At 34.0% G+C, this 25980-nt stretch overlaps 1 protein-coding gene and 1 pseudogene across 1 annotated transcript in view; one reads left to right on the forward strand and one right to left on the reverse strand.

Moving 5' to 3' along the window:
- The first annotated feature begins 4963 nt into the window (after positions 1-4963).
- The window catches only part of LOC149213214 (polygalacturonate 4-alpha-galacturonosyltransferase-like), a 126108-nt pseudogene continuing 105091 nt past the window's right edge, over positions 4964-25980 (forward strand).
- LOC149213215 (uncharacterized) overlaps positions 8984-25980 on the reverse strand; it is a 131669-nt gene continuing 114672 nt past the window's right edge. Inside the window, exon 3 of the mRNA XM_089390734.1 lies at positions 8984-9229. The gene's annotated coding sequence lies outside the window, so the exon portion shown is untranslated. The remainder of the gene's footprint in view (positions 9230-25980) is intronic.

Raw genomic sequence — 25980 nt, forward strand, 5'->3', positions numbered from 1 at the left:
TAATGAGTCAGGTTTTTGGAGGTCCACTAGCCTAGCCAAGTTTAAGATTTACAAATTTTATGTCCTCATTGTATTCCTTGATAGTTGGAAGTAAACTCCTATATAAGTATTCTTTTCTTTGTTAGTTAATATTTCTCTTTCATCAAGTAATTACACAAATTGTTCTTCCAAGAACACAAAGAAGTACGAGACACAAAGATTTAGGCTTTCAAGGTAGGGCAAAACCTCTCAATAGGGGAAAACCCAACAATCCTCCTCTTATTGAATTTATTCAAAATGAGATATCCAACACAAGACCAAAGAGTCCCTCCAAGTCAGCCCTCCTCTTTAAGTCAAGGTCAATAGTTGAGTCTCTGCCTAGTCAAAGTCAGAAGCAACTTCTGAATTTCTGTCCTTATTGTAGGTTTAGTCTCTTATTATAATACAATGACTTCCAATTACAGACTCTTTGCCTTCTATTACTGATCTTTGGCTACTATAGCAAACCCTTGACTCTTTACCACAGATATTCAGATCCTGCTACAAATAGATAGCTTTAGATTGATATTCGACTTAGTCACAAATTTTGGTTTATTCAAGTATTGTAGACTTCTTTTTATCCTTAGTTTTTCTTCTCCCATTGGATTATAGAGTTCGAACTTTTTTGTTTTCTTGGTTGGTACCCAAAAGAGGTTGAATATAGGCTAAAACGCCTTAATATCATTATCCATGAGCTTTGACTTAACTAAACAAAGAGTGACTATGCCTGGATTGTTCCTTTTGTAATGTTGAACTATCCTGCAACCTTTACCTGTGACAAGATGCAATAGACCTAAATGGACAACACTAAAACTAGCTCAATTCAGTGTTTAACTTCCATGACCAATTCCTTCATTTTCCCATAGCAGCTATGCTGCAATAGTATCACATGGAGCAAGGGTTGATTTGCACACGAACATCTCTCTTTTGACAATGAAGGCAATGTGCTAGGCTCTCATCTAATATATGTTCCTAATATATAATAAAATTATGGTGTATGAGTTATCATCATTCATACTCCTTAGTTATATTATATGTGCTCCCTATCTTTGTGCTCATGGCTAAAATAAATAACTCTCCATTGAATGTCTATTAGCCTCATTAAGAAACTCTTGATTGATTGATTCTCTATGAAATGCATCATCTCTGAGTTACTCATAATCGACTTTCTTGCTGAGTAAGAGATCAACTTTGACGGTTCTGGAGCTATTGCATTTCCTCAAGCAGTTGCTAATTTGGTTTATGTATGTCTGTTAAGAATTTCTCTCTCCTTACCTAGAGTGTTCTTAAGCATTCTTGGGTGGATTTGTACTTACTAGAGTTGTTTCCCTCTCCCCTAAGAATTATTTTCATTTGCTGGGGTGATTTTGAGCACAATATTGGTTGTCTAAGAGGCCATAGGTACTATACAAGGCCATACATAACTATAGGAGATCATTGGCTTTCCAATTTCCCTTCATTCCCATAAATCCAACAAATACATGGGTGCTGAAATCTACAAGGCAAAGTATTCTTGATGTGTATTTATGGTAGAATGTAATTATATTATAATGTTGTTAAATTGGGATTCATTACTCGAGTGATTCAAATTATATGTTGTTCCATTGGTATTGGGAATCGTTACATGAGAACCCATTAACTACAATTATTCACCAATAATATCCAGAGGTTGTTTTGTACTAGAATGATGATTGTCCAGTATGATGTATAATGAGGATAAGGTTGAAGAAATGAATGAGGAGAAATCGCATTCAAGGGGCAGTGTGGATGAAAGTTGTACTGTAGAAAAAGAAAATACAACAATATGGACAAATATGGACAAATTCTGATGAAGAACATGCAACATCAGCCAACTTCGATGAAAACACAAAGTGTGAATAGTTTGAGCTATCTGATTTCGCACTTATTGCATATTCAACTGGTGGATTTGTATCTTCTTGTATTGATAATATGGAAGATCAAGATTACATACAACAATGTATACACACTTTTACCTTAAGGCAAAGTGTTGGGCAAAAGACCCTCAAGGAAAACTCCCCTGAGACAAGTATCAAGTGAGTGAGCAAAAATTGCTTTAAAGATGCTAGCAGTCAATTGTCCAAGGGTGATTTTTGGATTCCCTCACAAGAACTAGAGATTGTATCCCACTATCCAAAAGATCTTCTCTCAACTAAAAATGGTATGCTAATAAATGCTTATGGGAAAAAGGCACAACACATTTATCTTTGGTTGGGATCTTATCCATATTGCCCATGATGGAAATAGTTATAATGTCATGTTGAGTAGATTTTTCGCACACCTTAAGAAGTATCATTATCGAATGAGGGCTAGAAATCTAAAATGTTGTCCATTGAATTAGATATAGGATTATATTTGTCTAGATCAGAAGGTTGATATAGTTTGAGCTTGTAGGAATTAATTATTGGAGAATAACCTATTGTAGAGGAAGCTTTGGGTTGAATGAAATTTGATGAAAGTACTCTAGAATATGTGAGCTAAATTTGCTATTTTTAATATATTTTTTCCTTATACTATTTCTTATGATGGATGGCATATGATATGTAGGAAGCTTTTCACTCTATAGGAGATATTGACGGCCTTGTGTATGGTCAAGAAGATTCCTAAACCTCAAATGAAGACAATCTACTATTCAAAGTTAACAAGATATTTTCAATATTAGAAAGTCATTAGTATCATGCTTATGCATGGTACAAGCTCTATATCCTCCAGAAAAGCTACAATAAATACTTAGCATAGAAGGATTTGTAGCTGATGGCATCATCTGGATTATTGGCTGCCATTGTGAAATGGGATGAGGGAAATGTGTAGAAAAATCATATTCTAGAAACCATTTATCTTTGGTTGGGAGTTTACCCATATTTCCCATGATGTAAATAGTTACAATGTCATGTTGAGGAGATTTTTGGCACACTTTTAAGATGGTATCACTATCGAATGGGGACCAGAAATATAAGCTTTTATCTATTGAATTAGATATAGGATTATATTTTTCTAGATGGGAAGGTTGATATAGTTTGATCTTGTAGGAATTAATTATTGGAGAATACCCTATTGCAGAGGAAGCTTTGGGTTGAATGAAATTTCATGAACCTACTATAGAATCTGTGAGCTAAATTATTTTTATTTTTAATATATTTTTGCCTTATACTATTTCTTATGATAGATGGCATATGATATGTAGGAAGCTTTTCACTCTATAGAAGATATTCATGGCCTTGTGTATGGTCAAGAATATTCCTAAACCTCAAATGACGACAATCTACTATTCAAAGTTAACAAAGATATTTTAGATATTAGAAAGTTGTTTGTATCATGCTTATGCATGGTACAAGCTTTATATCCTCTAGGAAAGCTAAAATAAATACTTAGTATAGAAGGATTTGTAGCTGCTGGCATCATCTGGATTGTTGGATGCCATTTCTATTATGCCCTATGATCACAAGCACGGGGCTCACAATTTTGTGATAGAGAATGCGAAGGAAAGAAGTTCAAGAATGGCTAGTCTTCTAAGCTTTGGGATTTAGTTTGGATTCTAAAATGGATACCAGAGAAGTGGTAAGTTATTTCAATGAAAAGGCTTAATTTCATCTATTATTGTTTGAGATGTTTGCAATTGTATAGGTTTTTCTAGTATAGGTATTATATTTTATGCTTAGTTCGAGTAGTTTTCTTCCAATATGTCTAATAATAATATGTTTTTTGGGCAATTGTCATGCTCAACACTTCTATCTAAAGTGGTAAGTAATAGGTACAAAGATCATTAAAGAGTTTATTTTTTAAATTAAGTCTTTCCTTGATGTTGCTGAGAAGTCAGAGCACACATATATTCTTTTAAGAACTTTTTATACATGTACAGGTTACCTCCCATATGTCTTTCCATATGTACCTTGTACATTCTTACCTCCAAAATCGCAAATAAACTGTTACCTTCCATATGAAGAATTATCAGCCACTGAGACAGAAATCAATGTTTCACCTGCCAGAGGTCCCAATGTTCAATCAAAAGTAGTACCCATAGTAGCAACTCCACCTCCTGTCCTAGATCTTCTTGGTTATTTGATAGGTTTAGGCAATGCACTTGTCCCTAGAGATTAGTGAGCAGTAGGCTCTGGGTGGGTATTATATAGTCAATTCCATTTCATTTTGTAAATAACAAATGGAAAAAATTGGCTTTATTGTTGTTAGATGTGAATTGTATTTACTATGATAAGCATCAACCTGATTAAAGCAACTTGTGATATTTGGTTAATGCTTTGTGCAGGCCTCCATTGCCTGTTTTACTTGCAACATCAATATGTCAAGGCCTTCAGATCAATGGGAAACTTATATGGCATGATGGTCAAATTTTTTACAGCTTGAAGCTTTAGAATAACTCTTTTGGTCTTGCAGTTGCTGGACCTCTACAGGTACAGTTCATAAAATGTGAAAATAGTTGAGATATTAGTTCTATTTACTGTAAATATTGCTAGTTTAATAGGATGTAGATGCACATCTATTTTGAGTCCTTTTCCTAAGTTTCGTTCCTGGTAAATTAGGTGCCACCATTGCAGCCTAGTAGCTCAGCACACACACTGCTACCAATGGTACTATTTCAAAACATATCTCCTAGACTGGCAAACGCTCTTTTGTAGGTGGAAGTAAAAAATAATCAACAACTTGTTTGGTATTTTAATGATAATATTTCATTTGAAGTTTTCTTCACTGAGGATGGCAGGATGGAGCGTGCAACATTTTTTTACTTAAAATGAATGATAAGATCTAAATTTTAAGCTTGGGAAGTTTTCTTCATTGAGGATGGCAAGATGAAGCGTGCAACGTTTCTAGAGGTAATAATGAATGCTAGGACCGTTCCCTCTCCACCACTCTACTTGTGCCTCGACCCTATTTGATTTTTAGGACTTTTGGGTCAGAAGGACTGGGCAGGATGGACAAGTCCAAGAGATCAAATGGGGAAGAGGAAGAGCACATAGATGGTGAGCTTGTTCTCTCCTTTGAAAATCTGCAAGAAATCCAGGATGAACTTGAGAGGGTAAGTTCTCATGCACTCAGAAAACTACTTTTTGAGGTTATTTCATGTTATTTATTTATTTTTAAATTGGCTTTCTTCTTATCTTTTCTAAAACATTTTGCCCATTCCTTTCACTATGTATTATTTTTTTCATTTATTGGTGCATCCGTGGATTGATTGAATTTTTGCTTGTCCATGGGCTGCTTCAGAATGATTTCTTACAGCCCTTAAGAGCGGGTTTGACGAAAAGAGCATTTTTTTCATTAAACCCACACTTCATCTTCATATTCTTTCACTCTTTTGGATATGGAAATTTTGGTTGGTTTACATTTATTGTTTTTCCAATAGTGTCGAGCAAATTACTTCAACAAAAAATTGAAACTAGAACATCCTCAAATTAGTTATTTCAATTTTTTTTCCATACACATTTATTGTTTGAGCGTGAGTTGGTAAAGCTCAGGGCTCAACAAATGTAATATTTTATGCGACAATTCTTGATCAGTTATAGTCTACCTATTTACGATTAGGTTCATAATGACCTGGTGACCTGAGGCTCTCTCAATGTAGTATGCCACACTCCTAAATCCCTTTTGGTCTCAATTATAGCCTGGATGTTTATGATAAGGTCATAATGGCCTAGTCACCTAGGGTACTCTTGGTCTAATCACTGCACCCAAAGGATCTAATAAGGTTGCTAGACTTAATGGCAAAAGCTCGCAATTCTATTCGGCACCTGCACTTAGGGAAGGGTAGACCTACCTTACCTATATGGTTGTTGACAGTTGGCTTATTCTTACATTCATCTTTTTATTAGTTGTTGGAAAGCTTTCTTGGAGGAATTAGTGGATAGAGTTTAAGTTGGATTCTGGATGATAATTAGAGTATTCCTACATTACGTATTTGTAATTTCATAGTTTCTTTCAATTGAGGAAGAACCAGATTCATTGTATCATTTTTGTTTTCCCCTTCCCCACTTATATGGCAATGTTGTAGCTTTGGATTTTATTTTTTGCTTCTACTTGTTCTCTCTAAGATTTAATCTAAAGTTTCCAGTACCTAGCAGAGCCTTTTTCTCTTCTATTATAAGATGCATATCTGTGTAAACCTATATAGTTGATGAAATAAGTTTGGAGTGGATTGAAACATTGAGATTTTGCTGTGGCGGTGGTGATGAATCATTTTTTGAATTGAGAATAACATGTCTATACGATATAATGGAGAAAAATGGAAAACAAAGTGAAAATTTTAAAGGGTGCATTGAGCTGCTCTCTTTTGGCTATTCATCTCCAGTTATGTTGAATGTTAGAAATGGGGGCCAACTTCAAAACTTTTTTTCTTTCATGAGACTGCAGAAATCGTCTCTAAATGAATTGAAAATGTCTTGGCGCACTTTGGGTTGTTCTATCACTAGTCTTACATGGGATGTTTGTATTCAAGTCATTCAGGTTATTAGCTTTTTTAGTTATTATATGATGTCCAACTGTGTGGGGCCTTCTACATGGGTAAATTGCACTTGGGTATTATGGAAAATTGAGTCCTCAATTATTTTTTGTGCTTTTCCTTTCACTACAGGGTCTTTAACATTCATTACTATTTGATACACTGAGCATTAAATATCATTTGCCCTTCTTTGTGCTTTGCCTTTCACTACAAGGTCTTTAACATTCAATACTGTTTGATATGCTGAGCATTAAATATCATCTACCCTTCACCATAAACCATAAAAAGATAAAGCTTTCTTTATATATAATCTATTTGAATCAAAAATAGGGAGAGAGTTGTTGTTTCAATTTCTCTAGCGTGGCATACACCCAACTATGAAACACATTGTTTCTATTTTAACAGAATAAGCATGCAGTTCATCGAATTAAAATTCGAATAATATCAAAGCTACAAATTAGAACAACCATTTTTAAAAGTCCCCCCTATCAAGGAACAACATGGAAATATGATTATTTCCATTAAAATCATGTGTCAAGGCTATGATACGTAGCTTAATGTTATGAACATTGCAGCCTGTTTACATGAGATTGCCATTGTGAACTAATGGCATTCTAGGAAGGGGTGCCTTCCTTGTGTAAAATCTGAAACAATTTCTTCATTAAATATATCAAATTTTCTGATAACACAACACTCAATAATCATGTGTTTCTGCATCCTATGAATAGTAATAATGGGATACATAGGACTAAGAATTGACCATGCTTGGCAATGTTTAATCTCAATAAATAGGTAGGGAAGACTACAACTGAAGAAGGTGATGATAGCAATCTACAGCAAAAGGCCTCTGATCTGGGTCTTGTTCCAAGCATCTATTCTATAAATTCCTCAACAGCACAGACACATTCAACCCATTTGTGTTGATAAGGTGTCGAGTACTCCACACATCAACTTTAACCCCATGAATAGCCCTAGACATCTCAGGAGCATGGTACACGCCATTAAGATTATGAGGGTAAATCAGAGGTGCACCAATGGCATCCTCAAAATCTATTATAAACCACTCATCTAATTCAGTGTTCTTCATCACGTTGTCCCACCTGAGATCCCATTCCATAAACAGAAGGGTGTGAAAAGACACCAACGCCTTGGTCACAAATTTCAGAGTTTCCACAAGTTATTTGGGTTTGGTGTTTGGGTTTGTTCATAGTTTTTAATTTTTATCTTTTTTCTTTAATTTAAAATCAATGACTATAAATGTAATTCTAAGGATTGCCATAACTCTTCACTTGGTTTGGTGTTTGGGTTTGTTCAATGTTTTTAATTTTTACCTTTTAACTTTTTTTTTTAAATTTAAAATCAATGACTATAAATGTAATTTTAAGGATTGGCATAACTCTTCGCATAATCTTTTAAAGTGTGCTAGCTCAATGGAAAGTGTATGCTTTAGGAGGTAACATGAATTAATCAATGATTTTGTAGTTCATTTTTAATTAAATGTTTTTATATCAATTTATTTCAATGGTGAGATATTTTTGGATTCATTGTTTTATATTGTCTCTAAAGAGACAAAAGTGATCTTTAAATAAATTTTTTGTTGTCTCTAGGGAGACAATAGCTGGCATTAAAGATATATTGTCTCTAATCCAAGTGTTGTCTTTAGAGAGACAAAACTGAAATTGTCTCCAGTGTGACAAAAATGAAATTGTCTCCTAAGAGACAATAATGGTTGTGTTATATACTCTCTTTATAAAGACAATATTTTTTAAGACAATAATATTTAAAACAATATACTTTAAGACAATATTTTTTAAGGCAATAATATTTAAGACACTATTTTTTAAGACAATAATTTTTGAGACACCCACTTAAAGACAATATTTAAGACAATACACAATTTTTTTTGTCTTAAGTTAAGACAATTTACCCAAAAATTGTCTCAAATATTGTCTTAAAACCCTCCTTTATGTAGTAGTGTAAACTAACTGTATATCAACACATAGTCAGTCCTAGATAAACCGATAATATTGCACTGCATTAATTCTTTCCCATACCTGTGATGCAATAATAATGTACTTAACCAAAACCAAAACAAGATAAATCGATGACGCCTTTGTGTAGACCAAAAAGAAGCGAAATCATGAACCATGACATATTTGTGCATATACTACACTGAAGAAATATTTAACTACATTAACTATACTAAGGAAATATGAACCAAGATATCACATAAATATCTATAAATATGTAACAATAGGTACACTTAAATTTAATTAGATACATTTAAATGAATATATGTACATTAAATCTAATTTTGATTCATAATTTTGATTTAATTTGTTTATTTAATTAATTATTCAATTAACTACTTATTAGGAGATATCACGACCCGACCATAAAATCATTAAAACAAAGTAACTAGGTAGGTAGGTTTTTCTCATACATAAATCATAATTACAATATACCAGCATCCATCTTCTTCTATTTATAAGTAAATAGAGTATTTGGCTCTAAACTAACTATATATCAACACATAGTCAGTCTTAGATAAACAGATAATCTTCGACTGCATTTATTCTTTCCCATACCTAGCATGCAATAATAATGTACTTAACCAAAATCTTGAATTGATATGGGAATGCCTTATAAGTAGACTATTTGGCTCTAAACTAACTATATATCAACACACAGTCAGTCTTAGATAAACAGATAATCTTCGACTACATTTATTCTTTCCCATACCTGCCATGCAATGACAATGTAATTAACCCTAAGGAAAAAAAATTCATGACATATTTAATGCCAAAATTATTAACGATGACATATTTGTGCATATAGTGCAGTAGTGAAGCAAAAGCGAAGCATAAATTTCAGAGAGGAAAGCAAAAGCCACTTAGTTTAAGTTGGTCCTGTTAAGTTGCCATTACTTGTTGTCATAAGTTTCTCTACAATTTTTTGGTGGACTTTTTCCATGTGAATTTAGGTATCACATGTCGCTTTATACTCCGAAGGGAAAATCTACTGTGGTTATATGAAAATCTAGTCTATGTGGTATACTTTTTAATTATTATTAATAATAAGGTAATCTTGGATTGAATTTAGGTATCACATGTAGCTCTATACTCCGAAGGAAATATATGTGTGGTATATTTTTAATTATTATTAATAATGATGTTTTTTTCTGTAAGATAATAATAAGTTTGTTTATGTAAGATAGGTTTTGGTAGTCTTGTCAATAATTTTTTTTTTTTTTTGCGAGTATTTATTTCAATAGAATCACTTGATTCATTATTTTCCTAGAAATGTATTTTTGTGGTTAATATTATTAAAAATGTATATAGTTTTATCTAGTATCAAGTGCTTTCATGTAATAATATTAGTTGGATTCATAATAAGATTACTATTATAGATATTCGGTGGTTATTGAAGATATCTTTACGGAAAAGTAATTGAGTTCAAAATTGAGGGATTTACCTCTCAAATCAGTTGTGATGAATCTCTCATACTACTTTATAAACCATTCATTTGAACTTAAGTTGGGGTGGTGGAGAACCTATGGCCTGCCTCCTTATATTTTGTTTCAAGTTGAAAAGATGTTTCATAAAGCCTTTCCTTTGATCCCTACGATTTTGTTTTTTAGGAAGGAGTTTGAGATTGTAAGTTTTGTAGTCATTTTTAAAAGTTCATGAATAAATCTAGCCTTGATGATCTCATCCACAAATTAAGGCATTGTGTTATGTAAGCTTATCTATGATTTCTAATTATTAGCACAAGACACCATTAAAATCATGTCAATAGTTGGAATCTTCAATATACAAGTCTCAATAAAATCTATTCACATGTTGGAAGTAAATCCAAGGATTATAGAAAGACAAATGTGATGGGATGGATGATCAAATTCATGTATACTTTGCAAAGAAAAGGTTGCAAGATATTTCAAAGATTAGCAAGGTGTGAGAATCATAACATAACCTTGCACTCATTGAACCACACATGGTATGTTGAAGGAGACTGGTAGTTTTAAAAACCATTGGAAAAGCCTTCATGTACCAATCATAAATTTTTATGCTCTTAACCTACGAGAAATTCCAGAATACCAAATATTCAAAGAAATACAACCCAGAACTTAGAACAAAATGAGAAAAACGACAAGTGCTTGATTATTAAGAGATGAAAACAGTGTTCACTTGCCTCTTCGAGGGGGCAACCTCCAACATAATAGAGCCCAATTATAAAATAAGACTCGATATACCTCAATGGGGAGTCTCTATCCTTTGTATAGGATTCAGAAATACAATACCATGGTTCATTACCATGGTTATCTCAATACCATCTATCTAATACCATGGCCCGTTTGCAACTAACTATGGTCCCTTTCTTAAATGTAGGTCAACCACTTACAATTATTAATACGAGCTTTATTGACTCTTTGACTAACTATAACTATGACTCGACCCTATTACATAAATAAAGGGGTTAGGGTTGGACCCTAACATAAATCCCAATGAGATTTCTTGCAATCCTTATACAATGGTTGGAAAAGTAATTAGTGATGACTTGATTTTCAACCAAAATAAATAAAAAAGGGGAATTTATGTAAATGACAAGGCATTACTAATCCCAACTAATTATGTCCGATGGAAGTTCAAGTTCATGGTTTGAAAATATCATCTAGAAAGTTATTATTCATGGAATTCCATTAAAATTTACAAGCATAGAACCTGCCAAAATTTGGAGCCCCATTTCAAATATCAAGCATTATCCACTACCCCAAAGTTGTATAATATTCACATATGATTTTTTTTCTACTTTCATTTTACATTTTGAATTAGATGTAGGATTAATAACATTTCCTATGGCTTCCAAATAAATATGTTGTTCCTTCTAAAAACCATTTCTCAGAACCCTAAAGATGAGAGCCTAATTCACCATGAACTATATATCTTCCTATAACTACTACATTTATGTATCAGATGTCAATACTATATAAGAATGTTGCACACTTGGACAATGAAAATCCTTCATCGCAATATTTAAAACCATAAAAAAAATTCATGTAAAACACCTATTGCCTCATTGCCTCCGAAAAGGAGTCCCTCTTCTTGAAATTATCTTTCCTTTCCAAGCTTTTTCCTTTCCAAATCCTTCTAGAGAATCAATTTTGGTGATTTCTCTCATTCTAGGATATGACGATGATGATACTGTAGATGAAGCTACCTTAGGAATGATGGAAAATATTTTTTGCTAACTCCCCAATTAAAAACACTCTATGAGAAACACAAATACTGTGCTTATATACATGTTAGGGATTTATTTAGTAGATAAATATAGTGCATAAACACTACCTCTTTGATTTGTATCTTGAGCATATCATATTATCCTTAATAGTGGAAGTAATGTTTCTTGAATATTTTACTTAAAAAATGAAATTGCAATGGACACTAATGGTGAGAATTCTATCAAAATGTTATAGAGTATCTTAAGAAATCCTACTTGGCTTATAGGGCTCTACTAACATGCAAATATTTTATGATTGGATCATTTCTTTCTATTTAGTCTAAGACATTTATGATTAAGAGCTTTCAAAGATCTATAAAACCACAAAGTTAAAATAGATTACTCATGAAGATCACAAAGTATGCTACCCTAATTGAGAATATAAATTGTTCACTTTATCTCTTAGCAAATGTAAAGATCTATGTTAATCTGGTTGCTAGAGACAGATGCCTAATTCATAGATCTAATTATAACTAGAATTGTGATACCTTGTCCATAAATTTCTAAAGAACCTTAACTATGCCTTAAAAATGTATCTCCAAGCATTAATGTTGTACAAGATATTGCTTATTGATTTTGGGCTTGGGATGAGAGAAATAAAAGAGAGATTGACCATTCTCAAAGCAAACACTCACTTTTCCATAAATAATGTCCCTTTTTTACCTCACACCATGTACCAATTTTTTCTAATAATATTATAAAGCTTGTCATGTTCATAAATAGGGCATATATCAAAAGGTATAATGGACCAATGAGTTAGGAAAGCTCCCATAGGGCATACCTTGGAAGGTATAGAAAATCAATGGATAAACGTTTTGCCTCATGTAACATGAATATCTTACTTTTATCTCCTCAAATTTTCACTATATAAAACATCATAAAATGGAAAAATGACTCATTCACTTCCTACACCAAATTTTTTCTCCACCTTTAAAATGTCAATAGTATTCCCTAGGTTCTTTTGTGCACTTTGAATCTCTTTGAGCTTAGATGTTTTTCAATTATACTCAAGTCACCCCTACCTGTAAAATTGGGTGAGCTAACTCATACTACATGGCTTAGTCAACTTGACATAATCTTATTTCATATGTCCTCTTTGTGTTGGAGTTAGCACGAGCAACATATATCAACATATACCATTGGAAATGTCCAAGAATAATCATTTGATCCATATATCCTATGCTCCCATTTAAACTAGGTATTTAGAGTAAAAATGAATTCAAAGATAAGATATCCAATCTAGTCATCAAAAGCCCAACAATAATATTTCCAACAATCTTCATCTTACAATATTTATCTTCAACATCTATAGTCTTCCCATATCTTTCACATTAATTAAAATAATATTTCCAGCAATCTTTGTTGGAGAAATGACATGAACCCACGATTTCCACAATTTCTATCTTGAGGACTGGGCTTAAATGGATATCGGGCACATTAATGTCAACTAAAGAGCAACCCCTAAACATGAAATACTTTAGGATAGTTTTTTTTGGGATTTTTACCCATAACATTAGGAATTGCCCATGGTAAAAGTAGGTTGTTTGTTTGAGTTGAGCCTAATGTAAAACTATAAATAAGTATGCAATGTTCTATGATAGGTATGGCTAATAAATGGACCATGCAAAACAAACATTCCTGTAGATTAACTCTTTTTGTCAATTTACAACAAGTGCACCAAGGGCCTGGTTTTGTGAAGGCTTCTAAGGTTAACAGTATTGGGGCCTTTGGGCCTAATAAAGTATTACAGGTGCTTAACATTGAGTTCATGATTTAGGCCTTATGCCTTGTCCTCAAGCCTTTGGGAATTAACAAAAGCACTATAAGAACTATTAAAAATGGTGCTTGAATGTCTTAGTAATTTTTTCTAGCATTGAAGCCATAATAAGTGAATTTCACCAAATTGGTCACCCAAGTAAAACTGGAACCTCAACTAAAACCTATGAATGCCATATTTACGTCAGGAAATGATTTCAGAGTGATAATAAGGTGACAATATTATATCTCTCATGCAATGGAATTAAGGATGATGGCTCAATGTTTTATTGATGCATATATCATCATTAATAGAGTAGGTAGACTACATTACTCCTCTAATGGGCTTCGTGATATGCCTATAAAATTGATAATGGATATAAGTCCTATTTAATGTGCACAAACTCGAAGTAAATCCATTTACATAGAGAATTAAATAGATCAAATATTCCAAATAGTTATTGCAGGCTTATTCGAATTTATGATTAGCTAGAGGATTAATTCATAAGCAATGGGAGCCATACTGAGAGATTTAAGGCTACTGATATCGTCCAATGAATCACATTATGTAAAAAAGTTCATTGATTTTGTGTTGCATAGTTTTCTCCTTTGTAAGCTCTAATTCATTTAATGGTGTTCACAAATTCCAAGATAGAATTAGAGGATACTTTCTATATAGTGTAACAATGTTAAAGGAGCGAGTGTTCCTTCTCTACAAATTTATTAGTTATGAAGGTAGGTATGAAACTACTTTTTTCTACCATACTAGGATTTTGATGCATTTTCTAAAGGGGAAGGAGATAATTTTAGCCTACTAGTTGATCAGTAGCCCTAAAATAATGGCATTTAATATCTAGAAGAATTCTAGGAATCTTGAAAAAGCCTTATATTAGTTTGGGTTAATCAAAATTCTTATTGAGGAAAAAAAAATTAAGAAGTGACAATTGGGAACCTTGTTTAGTAATAAATTATTTTATTGAGGCATTAGAAGAAAAAAATATTTGTCCAAAGAGAAAAGGAAGAAGAGGTAGGGTTTTTTCAAACCCTCACCCTTAAGAAGCAAATAAAGAAGCCAAAGAAACTCTAGTAGAGAGAGGACACTGAAATCATAGAGACAAAAGAAATTTTAAGACTAGAGTCTATGATGATATTGGAAGATGAAGATGCTACTGAAATAGAAGATACCATAAAATCAATGCTACTTCAGAAAGGATAATTGTTGAAAATAAGATATGAAAGGAAGAAGAATAAAAAGGATCATGCTAGGGCCAAAAAGAAAGGTGACAAAAGCAGTTACGAAGAATCCACGAGAAACTACAAAAAAAGCCATTATGATATCCGAACTGAAATAAAAGAGCATTAAAAGGAAAATTCTATAGGGAATGAAGACACTAGAAGACAAAACAAATGTAGAAGCATCACATGAAGCATGAAAAAAGTAGACAATGTTGTTTCATTTGAGAATTTGAAAGTTGCAGAGCTAAAAGAATCAGAAAGATTAGCGACAAATCCTGAAAGAAAAGGTTCAAAGGTCTATGAAACTTAGCAACATATCTATTATTATTTTGATAGTTTGGATCAAGAAGCACAAAAAGAAGAGGTAAAGGATCCCTCTCCTAAAGTCTAACAATCAATGGAATTTAGAAACATATCTATTTTTTTTTATTGTTTGGATCAAGAAGCACAAAAATAAAAAGTGAAGGATCCCTCTGCTACTCTTGAGTGTACTTTCAACAGTGATATTCCAACACCTACTATTCACAATCCTATACATAATAATGATTTAAATATTTCTAGGGACAAAGATAATATTATAAAATTAAAAGAAGAAATAACTCAATTAGAAATCCACGAACATAAAAACAAGGGTTTAAAGACAAAGATGTTAATGAAGAATCCAAAGTAGTCCATTTCCACGAAAAGAAAGGAGCCATAAGTAACATGGATGTATTGATCCAAGCTACTAAAACTATCTTCTGAATTGCAGTATTATCCAAATTTTTAAAAACTTTCTAGCTTGCATGTGGGCTTGCAACACCCTAAGAACCTGAAAATGTTGGAAAATGTTAGATAAAAAAAAATGACCTCAACAACATCAAGGAGTGATCCAGGTGGCTCCAGAGAGACACACAGGACAAAGAGGGCTTATGAATGCTCGAAAATCAAAGTGCTCAGAATTACTTCAACCCAAGACTAGAGTGTAGATCTCGTCGTCCTGATTACGGAGGTGTGAACGGTTCGTCAATCTGAGCTCGTATGAGGGAGAATGGGCTAGTCAAAGTTTTGGTCAAAGTTGGGGTGTGGGCCAAGTTTAAGTGTCCTACAATTTGACTGACCTTGAGCCATAAACATAGCTCTCAGAATCCATCAAAATTGCAACCTTGTTAATTTTCCCAATGACCCTTATTTTCTAAAAATTTAAAAACAACCCCCTCATTATAAATATCAAAAAAAAAAATCATAAATGAGGTGGTGGGCCACCACCACCGCCACCCCAAAATTTCATAACAAAAATATTTTAAAAATAACATTAAATTATATATTAATTATTTAAATATAGTCTTAACTATCTTATATACCAAATTAGTGTTTATATTAATAAAATATATTCTAAAACTAAAATAAAAGGATAAAAATTTATATATTAATAATTTATTTTAATATCAATGTTAAAGATAAAAGTGCAATAATTATCATTCTATATAAATTTTCAAATTGAAGTATATAAATTTCTAATATAAAAAATCACGTAGTCTAACAAGGTGGAGGAGTTGCCCGGAAAGTTATGGAAATTCCGATTATATTTAGAGAAAATCCGGCAAGGATTTTTGTAAATCCAAATTATAATTGTTAAACTTCAAAATTTTAGGTGTCCTAGACGTTTTTGATGGTGCTGAATCCATTTCCACCATCAAAAACATGATTCAAATATTGTCTCTACAAGATTTTTTGAATTTTTTTTGGGCGGATTCCAGCCACTTTTGGCCACCCGGGCAATTCCTCCGCCTCATTAGACGACTCCATTAAAAATTCTAAAATATGTTGATAAATTATAACTACTAACTTGTATTTTTTAAAATATCTATTAATAGTTTATGGGATTTTAGATAAACAGTGATGGATGTATATGACAATAATATAGCCTCACCATTTCCAATATTGAAAAGAAAAATTCATATAATATTAAATTAATAAATAATTTTATGAAAATTACTTTAAAAACTTAAATTATATTATCTTAATATTAATATTTTACACTATACTAATATTAATTAATTTAAAATACAAAATTGTACTTTGCTCAGTTAAATTCCTAAAATAATTTAAATAAAATATACAAAACATAGTCTTAAAATTTATTAATCATTTAATAAATATTTTTTTCTTAATATAAAATTTCGAAATATATACATAATTTCTATCTAAACTATATAAATAATATGTTTAAATAATGCAGAACAACAATTATATAGTACATGAAATCTGAAATTTTAAGAGATAAAGTTAATTAATTAAATTTATGAAATAAAAAATTAAAATTAAAATAATGAAATTTCTGAAGTGCAAATTTAAACTTATAGTGTGAGTTCTCACTGCTGCAATAACCATTAACGGAAAGGATGACGCCCCAACGTCCTCCACCATGTCATATTACGCGTCGTTACGTCCTCATTGACGACTCGAGAGGTGCTTCTTATTTTTCAAGGCCCCTTACCATTTATCAAATTTATAGTTTCTAGTCATTTTAACTTTAAGTGGAATTTTCAATTTATATTTCCCATCAATATGATTTTCAAATATTATTGTCAAATGTCCATTCTCTTCTCAAGTGATAGATAGATTGATTTTCAAATATCTTGTCAAATATCTCCCTTATCTAAAGAGAGCTAGCGAAGTTTTCGCATTCTAAAGAGAGAGACACACAAGTTTTCGAATTCTAAAGAGCGACAAGAAGCCGTCCAAATTAAAGGTGAAAGGTACATGATAAATCCAAGTTAAAGCACAAAGGTACATTATAAGACCAAAGAATAAGAAATATTTTATTAAGAAAATTAGAGAAGAAAGGTACATGATAAGACCAAGAATAAGAATTTTTTTATTAACTGAGTTGCATTCAAGATTAGAAATGCAGCGATTGAGTTTGTCCAAGCACCTCTTCTGCTGTTTAATGATTTTGTTGGTGGAAGTCACGATATCGGAAAAGCTCGGCCGTGTGTTTAATGATTTTGTTGGTGGAAGTCACGATATCGGAAGAGCTTGGTGGTGTGTTTCATGATTTTGTCGCTGAAAGTTATGGGGGTGGAACGACACCCATGAATTATGCACCATTACATTTGATTTCTCATGCCCTACAGAATGTCTCTATATTTGACTGCACTAGATGCCCCATGACCACAACTTTAACTTGAACCTTTGTTTGACCCTCCAGAAATGGCTTATCCTGCATACTATATTTGTCATGATACCCTGCATGATCATGCTCATCATGTCGGTTTATTATTATTGGCTCCTCATTTGGTTCTCCTATAATGTCTTCTTCCTAGATTTTTTCACATGTGGGGATAAGTTGTCCACCCTCTTTGATTGTCAAACATGGATATATTGGTGGACTGTTATCTATACCAGATTTTCCATACTCTTTATGGATGTTCTCCTGGATATCTATAGACTCAACTACCTCATCATCAGGAGGAATTCCCTCCTTCCTTTCCCAATTTACTTTGTCAAGTTGATTGATTATCATCGACCTGTCCTATAAGTTTCTCTGAAAAGCATGGTGTTGTTGCTCACCATTTGTACTTGACTTCTTGGATCCTTCTTAGGTTCTCTTCTAAAAACCGTGAAACTAACTATGGATGAATCTTCATGATCTGCCCTTGTTTCCTCTTATCACCTAGACATGAATGGTTAAGGGCCCAAGGTCCCTTACAGATAAAGCATAGTCCTCTCATCCTTAGTTAATTATTGATTTATATTTCGTTCTTGCTTCTTCCAGCAATCCTTATCAACTCCTTTGTACTGAGCACCCTTTTGAGTAATTTTATGTTTTTCTTGTGTTGGGTTGTGTTATATTCTTTCAACATAGTTAACAAGGGGTTTGAGGCACACCCGTAACCCCACTTTATGGGTTCCGGGGAAGCGCCCCGAAAAATTTTGATTTTGGACCCTATGTTAGGTTGGGCAAGCCCACTTATGGTTTTGTGCATGATTTCCGCACATGTTTTTTTAGACGCAATGGTTTTCAGTCCATGGTATTGGATGCGATGGTTTTTTTGGTCCATGGTATTGGATTCTTTGGCATGTATAAATATGTATTATAACATTGAAACAAACATAATGAAAAATCAAGCTGGTAGTCCCAGTTTTGGGATACAGGGTTAAAACCTACATTTGGTATCAGAGCAATATTGGCTTCAAGCGGATGCTTTTTTTGCTGCGCAGTTTTGCTCGGGCCTGTGGTAGACCATGCTTAGTGGGAGATCTGCGAGATCGATTCTGGTGGTGAAAGAAGATGGCGAGGAGTGGAAAGATAGAGATTTAGAAATTTAATGGCCAGAGTTTTGAGTTGTGTAAACTCAAGTTGGAGGATCTGTTGGTGGATAAAGATCAGTGGATCGTGGTAGATCTAGGTACTAAACCAACGGGAGTGTCTAATGAAGTATGGAAGAAGCTGTATTGCGAGGAAAAGAGAACAATACGATTGTGTGTCTCAGATTTAGTATTGTTGAATGTATCAGGGGAAGCTACAACGAAGGCTTTGTGGGACAAGTTAGGGACTTTGTACCAATCTAATCTCTTGTGAATAAACTATTCCTGTGGAAATAGCTATATAACCTGAGGATGAAAGATGGAGACTCGGTCATAGAGCATCTGAATCCATTTAATACTGTGGTAAGTTAGTTAGCATCTGTTGATATTAAAATTTCAGATGAAGATAAGTACATCAGTTTATTGTGTTCTCTACCAGATTCTTGGGATAGTCTAGCTATTGCAATAGGTAGCAATGCAACTGCCTTGCAGTTTGATGAAATAGTCTCAACCTTGCTGTTAGGCCCCTATACTACTAGTGTAAACCCTTATTGTTATTAGTACAACCCCCTTATTATATTTTTGTACCCATTTAGTCCCCATATTGTTAATGTTGTGCCCCATAGAAGCTTAACATTGTTATTATTGTGCCCTTACATTATTATTGTTATTTTGGCTCTGATTATATTATGACCCCTTAGACTCCTATATATATAAAGGAGGTCTTGTCATTTGTATCATCCAAGAATTGTTCATTTTTGTAATGTAAAGGAGGTTTCCCCCTTAAAGAGGCTGAATTATAAGGCATTTATCTATCTTTTCTATATTTTTGTGAGTTGGTTCCATAACATTTGGCATCAGAGCTTTGGATTCTAGGGTTTCGCTCGTCCAAACAGGTCATCGTGGCATTTTCGCTATAACTTTTTTCTGTGACGTTTCAGATGCTAAAACAAAAACCCATTTGGGCTAAAATCGTTATGAACCTTGGATCTGAATTTCAGAGATTTTTGCGCTACATTTGTGGAGATAGGATCTGAGGAAGTTGGCCTTTTTGCAGACTCCCGAATTTCATTCCAAATAGGTGACCTATGGAAAATAGTCATACATTTTGTTCTCAGCATCAAATTGAAATTTCGTAAGAAGTTATAGAAAGAGGATGGACTGTAGTTTCCTGTGAATGTGTTTGAGATCCTAAGGTCAAAACAATGACACATTGCACTTGATACAATTTCGCTCTTCTGAAAAGGTATATAATTAGGTCATCTTGGGAGATTGTGGATAACTCTTTCTTGGAGAATCTAAATTTGATCAGACTGGTTGCATTGGAAAGAGGATGTAGAGGGCTACTACAAGTCGCAATTACAAAACATATAGATCTGAAAATACATAGTTACAGTCATTTCAAGATCAAGCTCCTAAAATCAAGAAGAACTGAGATGAGGAAGTTTGATGGCAAGGATCCGGTAAATTGAATACTACAGATGGAGAAATATTTTGATCTACATGGTGCACCACTATTACAAAAGGTATGTATTGCATTTTCATATTTATAACAAGGTTGATTTTTATTGTATAAGGGGCTTCGTCCTCATAATCAACTTGTTACGTGGTAAATTTTCATGGAGGAAATTATAGCACATTATGAGAATACAAAGATCAACACCATCTTTATAGCAACACCACAACAATTGGAAGAAAAAAGAGAAAAAGGGCTTTGTTACAATTGTGATAGCAAATGCACTAAAGGTCATAAGTGTGCTAAGAAGAAATTATTTTACATAGAGTATGAAGAGGATGAAGAAAAGGATCAGGAAACATCAAAAGAAGAGGATATATGCTAGGATACAACCCTAGAGAAAGAAGCAATGAATCCAACCATATCTCGTAAATCATTGGCAAGAGTTACCACTCCTCAAATTGTCAAGATAGATGAACATATCAAGAAGGAAAAGGTTCAAGAAGTGAAATATCACATTGAGAAAGAAGAAGTGAATCCAACCATATATTGTAATGCATTGGCCTGAATTACCACTCCTAAAACAATCAAGACAGAAGGACATATCAAGAAGAAAAATGTTCAAAAAGTGAAAGATCACATCGAGAATCAAGAAATGAATCTGACCATATCTTGTAAAGCATTTGAATAAATTACCACTCCTCAAACTCTCAATATAGAAGGAAATATCAAGAAGAAAAAGGTTCAAGTAGTGAAAGATCACATCGAGAATCAACAACAAGTTCTCCAACTTTTAAAGGATAACACTAGTTTGGTGCATAATCAAATGAAACAACAAGTAGATCAACATCGTAGTGAAAAAAAAAATTATGTAGGTGATTGGGTATTTTTACGGTTACATCTTAGGCAAGCTATTTGTGAGAAGGAAATGTTGGAAATACTACATGCACTTAAGAAATGGTGACCTTATCCAATGGGAAGACACTTCAAGGTAAAAATGGATTATGATAGTCTTAAATACTTTTTAGAACAAATATTATATTTAGAAGAATAGAAAAATGGGTCACAAATATGCTGGGTTATGACTTTGACATCATCTATAGAAAAGGGAAGCAAAATTTTGTTGCAGATGCACTCTCAAGAAAGGATGAGGATGTGGAAGCATTGTTTTGTGCTATTTCTATTATCCAACTAGATTGGATAAATGAGGTAAGGGATGAATGGAAGAAGGACGAAGAAGTGTGGCCACTCATTCAAAAGTTGCAGAAGATCCCAATTCAAATAATATTTCTAGAACTTGAAAAGGAAGGAAAAATCATATTGTAACAAGGAGCAGCCACAGAAACAAGAACCCAACAGCTACGAAATCGATCAATTTTAGAGTATCTTATCCAGCGAAAGAACTTACCTATTGAAGATTCGACATGGGAGGACAAGGAATTTATACAGAAGCATCACGAACTACTCAAGCGTTGAGGACAACACTTTTTGAAGGAGAGCAGCATGTTAGGCCTCTATACTACTAGTGTAACCCCTTATTGTTATTAGTACAACCCCCTTATTATATTGTTGTACCAATGGAGTCCCCATATTATTACTATTGTGCCCCATAGAATCCCACCATTGATATTATTATGCCCTTACATTATTATCGTTATGTCGGCTCTGATTATATTATGACCCCTTAGACTCCTATATATAGAAAGGAGGTCTTTTCATTTGTATCATCCAAGAAATTTTCATTTGTGTAATGTAAAGGAAGTTGCCCCCTCAAAGAGGCTAAATTCTAAGGCATTTATCTATCTTTTCCATCTTTTTATGAGATGGTTTCATAGCACTTGCTAACGGAGGAGATGAGACGAAAGAATATGGAGAGCCAGAATGGTGATGCATTGTCTGTACGGGGATGGTCCCAGAATAGAAATAAAAGTAAGTCATCGAATGGGAGATCTAAATCTAGAGGGAGATCTAAGTCTCCAGGAAAACTTGTAAAGGTGGTGAGCTGGAAATGCGGAAAGGAAGGGCACTACAAAAGGGATTGTAAATATAAAGTTCCTAATAAAGGAAAGGGATCTGATGATGCTCCTTCTGCAAAGGCAAAAGCTACCTCAGTTGAAGGTGGAGATGTGTACTTGGCTTCTTCGAGTACACATGTAGATCATGAGGCATGGTTGATTGACTCAAGTGCATCCTTTCACTTCACTCGTCATAGAGAGTGGTTCTGCGAGTATAAGAAATAAAATGGTGGTGATGTCTTCTTAAGGGATGATAGGAAGGCTGGAATCGTTGGTCGTAGAAAAGTAAAGTTGAAATTGCAAGGTGAAAGGGTTAAAACACTTCCGAGTGTTCTGAATATTCCTACATTGGCCAGAAATTTGATTTCTGTAAGCAAGCTAGATGATGTGGGTGTAAAGATAGTGTTCAAGAAAGATACCTACAAGATGGTTTGGGGAGCATTGGTATTGATGCAGGGAGTTTGTATTGGAACTATGTACACGCTACAAGGTAGCATGGTTGTTGATGGGTGCAATAGTTCTATGGTTCCCAAAAGTAGAGCAGAAAATCTAGTGGTCTCTGGAGAGAAGACCATGTTGTGGCATCAAAGTCTTGGACATATAGCAGAGAAAGGCCTTCGAATACTTCATGCATAAGGTATGGTAGAAGTTATAAGCAATAGCTCTCTGGATTTTGATTTCTATGAAAATTGTGTATATGGGAAGTAGAATCAGGTGAGTTTCCCCTCTAGTGGTAAAAGGGCGAAACATATATTAGAGCTTGTGCATAATGATGTGTTTGGACCTGTGAAGGTTCTATCACTGGGTAAGTCTGTGTACTATGTATCATTTATAGATGACTTCTCGAGGAATACATGGATATATTTCCTTAATAAGAAATCTGAAGTCATTGACATGTTTAAATAATTTAAGGCTCTTGTCGAAAATCAGACAGAGAAGAAAATAAAAGTGTTGAGCAAAGATAATGGTGGAGAGTTTTGCAGCAAGGAATTTGAAAAATTCTGTAAGAAGTATAGTATAGCAAGATAGAATAATACTCCATATACACCTCAGCAAAATGGAGTTTCAGAAAGAATGAACAAGATGTTCATGGAAAGTGAAAGAAGCATGCTCAGTGGTGCCAGGTTAGGACAGGAATTCTGGGCAAAGGTAGTGGATATAGCATGTTACCTGGTCAACAGTTCACCTTCATCGGTGTTGGAGGATAAGACTCCACAAGAGGTATGGAATGGTAAGAAACCTTCTCTTTCATATTTGAGGGTATTTGGATGTGATGCATATGCACATGTTCCAAAGGAGAAATGAACTAGGTTGGATAGTAAATCTGAAAAGTGCATCTTTTTTAGGTATAAGGATGGTTTAAAGGGTTATAAGCTTTGGAACCTAGTAACAAGGAAGGTTGTTTATAGCGAGATGTGGTGTTTAGAGAGGTGAAAGATGTTATTAAACATGAAGTCCAACCAAAGGAACCTGAGAAGATAGAGTTTGAGCTAAAGGAGGAAGAATAAAACTCTACAGCTGAGGAGGAATCAGAAGATGAAGAGCCACAAAATCTGGGTCTGAGAAGATCAATTTGAGAAAGAAGGCAGCCAAAAAGGTATACTCCATCTACTTTCTGTTCAAATTTTGCTTTATCTATTACTGACAATGATCCTAGAACTGTGAAGGAAGAAGTAGATTCAGAGGATGAAAAACTCTGGAAAGAGGCCATGGTTGATGAAATGGCATCTTTGCACAAAAATGGGGCTTGGGATCTGCTGGAGTTGCTAGCTAGAAGGAAACCCATTGGCAGAAAATCGGTGTTCAAGAAGAAGACAAATGCAGAAGGAAAGGTGGAGAAATACAAAGCTTGGTTGGTAGAAAAAGGTTATTCCTAGGTGCCGCGAATATATTTTGGTGATATTTTTTCTCCTATTGCCAAGGTGACTTCTATTAGATTACTTTTATCTATTGCAACTGCTTTTGATTTTGAGGTAGAATAGATGGATGTGAAGACAAAATTTCTTCATGTGGATCTAGAAGAGGAAATCTACATGAAGCAACCTGAAGGCTTTGCGGTGAAGGGTAAGAAAGAATTGGTATGCAAGTTAAAGAAGTCTCTGTATGGGTTAAAATAGTCACCAAGGATGTGGTATCATACATTTGATACATTTGTATGGGTACTTGGCTTCAACAAAAGAAAAGTAGATCATTGTGTGTATTTTAAATTAATTGGTGACCATGTTATTTATTTGGTCTTGTATGGGGATGATATGTTACTGGTTGGAAATGAAAAAGAAATTATCTAGGATTTGTAGACCCAATTATCCTCCAAATTTGACATGAAAGATCCTGGTGCTGAAAACTATATTTTGGGCATGGAAATTAAAAGAGATCAGGCAAAGAGGAAGCTCTGGTTAAACCGGAGGAAGTATGTCGAGACAATATTGCAGAGGTTTAATACCCAGAGTATTAAACCGGTGAAGGTTATTATTCCTGTAGGTGCTAGGCTATTTTTTGAAAAGTGTCCCAAGACATAAGAAGAGGAAGAGGACATGTCCCATGTTGCATATGCAAGTGCAGTCGATAGCCTGATGTATGCAATGGTCTGTACTAGACTAGACATTGCACATGCAATATGAGTATTGAGCAGGTTTATGTCAAAACTAGGGAAGGAGCACTGGACAACAGTGAAGCATGTTTCCAGGTATTTGCGTGGCACTGGTGACTATGGTTTGTGCTACCAAGGAAGACCAAGATTGGACATAATGTTGGATATTCATGGCTTTGTTGATGCAGACTGGGCTGGAGATCTGGATCAGAGAAGATCTACAAGTGGGTATGTTTTTAACCAATTTGGAGGTGCAGTCAGTTGGATGAGTAAGAAAAAATCTATAGTGGCACTATCAACTACAAAGACAGAATACATGGCAGCCACTCATGCAAGCAAGGATGCGGTTTGGTTGCAGAGATTGTGTTCAAGTATGGGGTTAGTACAGGGAGGTATAAGGATAGACTGTGACAACTAAGGTGAAATTTTCTTGGCAAAGAACCTCACATATCATTCAAAGACAAAGAACATTGATATTCAGTATCACTTTGTGATGGATATGATAGAAGACAAAAAGGCGTTGCTGATAAAGGTGAACACTTTGAAGAATACTACAGATGCTAATGAGCCCCAGAAATGAGTAATTATATGGGCTCATTCAACCTCCTAATTCGACTTGATCCACCATTCTCATCTTTCTCAGGAGGCTGCAGCTCTTGGGGTTGGGCCCAACCGAAGTACCCAGTACCTCCTTTATGTACTTTTATGTGTCTTTGTTGCATTCATAGAATAATTTTTGGTATTTAGGTTAAGGTCTTGCTTTGTTACTTAGGTCGTTTTTTATGATTAAAATAGCTTTTCATGCTTCGAGTTGATTTGATAGTTTGGCAAAGGAAAATATCTGCAAAAAGGCCATCAGCCAATCTGTGAT

The sequence above is a fragment of the Pinus tabuliformis genome, chromosome 1_1, assembly GCF_031772625.1.
Source record: "Pinus tabuliformis cultivar Carrire ecotype Pingquan chromosome 1_1, CPIR1, whole genome shotgun sequence".
In the NCBI taxonomy this organism is placed as follows: Eukaryota; Viridiplantae; Streptophyta; class Pinopsida; order Pinales; family Pinaceae; genus Pinus; species Pinus tabuliformis.